We start from the raw sequence: 2728 nt of genomic DNA on the forward strand, positions 1-2728 counted from the left end.
AGTAGCTGGGACTACAGGCGCCCGCCACCACACCTAGCTAATTTTTTGTATTTTTAGTAGAGACAGGGTTTCATCGTGTTAGCCAGGATGGTCTCAATCTCCTGACCTCGTGATCCACCTGCCTTGGCCTCCCAAAGTGCTGGGATTACAGGCGTGAGCCACCGTGCCCGGCTGAATTTTTTGGTATTTTTAGTAGAGGCGGGGTTTCACCAAGTTGGTCAGGCTGGTTTTGAACTCCTGGCCTCATGTGTTCTGCCCATCTCAGCCTCCCAAAGTGCTGGGATTGCAGGTGTGAGCCACTGCTCCCAGCCTAGTTAAGTAATATTTTATTAAAGACTTTTGGGTCTATATTCATAGATTAAATTGGCCTAAAATTCATTTTTTATATTATTCCTAACTGATTTCAGGGGCAAGATTACCCTAGCCTCATAAATGAGTTGGTCACTTTTTCACTTCTTTTCCAAATCTGTATCTCAAATATTTACTCCAGAATGAACCGTAGTGGAACACTTAGCCCAGCCTCTTGTTTCCCAAGTAGGCAAAAACATTATCACTCCTATTCGATAGATGAGATGGTCAAAGCCCAAGGATGAAGTCCTGAAGGAAGCAGCATTAGAACCTGGAATATTCCATCTGCCTTAAATCTAATCAGTGACCAATTACTTTATAAATAATGCTGCAAGTTTCCAAAGTTAATTTATGTATCAGTTTTCAGAACTCAGAACATTTTCCTGTAGAAACAAACAAGTTGGTTGGGTTTCCATACGAGGTTGTTTAACTCATAATGTCATCATCTACCATCCCATACTATAGTGTATATCCCCTAATATCACCCAATCTTCCAACCAGACTTGACTTTTCAAACTTTTCCATTGTTACCTCTGGACCCAATGTCTGTCATCATCCTTGTAAGTCCATCCTCTTCTCTGAACCTCCCTTTCCTAGACCTTACTGGAACCTGGCGTCTGGAGGGCACACTTCCCTGGCAACCCTCTTTACAGAGACTTGTTCATCTGTCTTTGCATACTGCAGAGTCAAGTATGAGTATTGCTCCCTAGTGCTGCGTCTAGACCCTTTTTTTTTGTTTGATTTTTGAGATGGAGTCTCGCTCTGTCACCCCGGCTGGAGTACAGTAGTGCAATCTTGGCTCACTGCAACCTCCGCCTCCCGGGTTCAAATGATTCTCCTGCCTCAGCCTCCTGAGTAGCTGGGATTACAAACGTGCACGACCACGCCCAGCTAATTTTTGTATTTTTAGTAGAGACGGGGTTTCACCATGTTGATCAGGCTGGTCTCGAACTCCTGACCTTGTGATCTGCCCGCCTCAGCCTCCCAAAGTGCTGGGATTATAGGCGTGAGCCACCGCGCCTGGCCTTAGACCCTTATTCTTTCTTCATCTTTCAAAATCCTCTGCTCTTTGAAATTAATGTCTCAAACTATATCATCTGCTGCCTCTACTTGTTGCGAGGGTCTTCAAACCTGGTTGTTCAGCCACGTTCACTGATAATGTTAGCACCTGGCTCATCCTCTTCCTCTTTTCACCTATTTTCCTCACATCATCGTTGATAACTTCAGAATCCATCAGGGCAATCCATCGTGGCCTCTCCGCTCCTCAGTCTCTTCTCCAGTGATCTTCCTCTTCAGCCCATCCTCAGACCTCTACCCTAGGCTTTGTTATCTCTAAAAACAAACTCTCCCAATTTTTTTTTTTTTTTTTGAGATGGAGTCTCACTCTGTTGCCCAGGCTGGAGTGCAATGGCACCATCTCGGCTTACTGCAACCTCTGCCTCCTGGGTTCAAGCGAATCTCCTGCCTCAACCTCCTGAGTAGCTGGGATTACAGGTGTGCACCACCATGCCCGGCTAATTTTTGTGTTTTTAGTAGAGACAGGGTTTCACCATGTTGGCCAGTTTGGTCACGAACCCCGGAACTCAAGTGATCCGCCAACCTCGGCCTTCTAAAGTGTTGGGAATTTCTCTCTTGTTGCTCAGGCTAGAGTGCGGTGGCATGATCTCGGCTCACTGCAACCTCTGCCTCTGGGGTTCAAGCGATTCTCAGTCGCCCGAGTAGCGGAGATTATAGGCACCCACCGCCATGCCTGGCTAATTTTTTTATTTTTAGCAGAGATAGGTTTCACCATGTTGCCCAGGCTGGTCTCGAATTCCTGACCTCAAGCTATTTGTCGGCCTTGGCCTCCCAAAATGCTGGGATTACGGGCATGAGCTGCCATGCCTAGCAACAATTTTTTTCTTTTGTTTTGAGACAGAGTCTTGCTGTGTTGCCCAGGCAGGAGTGCAGTGGTGTGATCTCAGTTCACTGCAATTTCTGCTTCCTGGATTCAAGCAGTTCTCATGGCTCAACCTCCCAAGAAGCTGGGATTACGCCTGGCTTTTTTTTTGAGACTGAGTCTTGCTCTGTCACCCAAGCTGGAGTGCAGTAGCGTGATCTCGGCTCTCTGCAGGCCTCCGACACCTGGCCAATTTTTGTATTTTTAGTAGAGATGGGGTTTTGCCATGTTAACAAGTCAGGCTGGTCTCAAGCCTCAAGCAATCTGCTTGGCCTCAAGTGATCTGCTTGCTTCGGCCTCCCAAAGTGCTAAGATTATAGGCATGAGCCACTGTGTCTGGCCTTCTTCCAATTTTTTAGATTCAAGCCAGGAATGTTTCATAATCATTTCTGGCCTTCTAGTTCATTTACTCACATATTCTCACTTCTTTTTTTTTTTTTT

Source organism: Mandrillus leucophaeus, unplaced genomic scaffold (assembly GCF_000951045.1).
Source record: "Mandrillus leucophaeus isolate KB7577 unplaced genomic scaffold, Mleu.le_1.0 Scaffold46, whole genome shotgun sequence".
NCBI lineage: Eukaryota > Metazoa > Chordata > Mammalia > Primates > Cercopithecidae > Mandrillus > Mandrillus leucophaeus.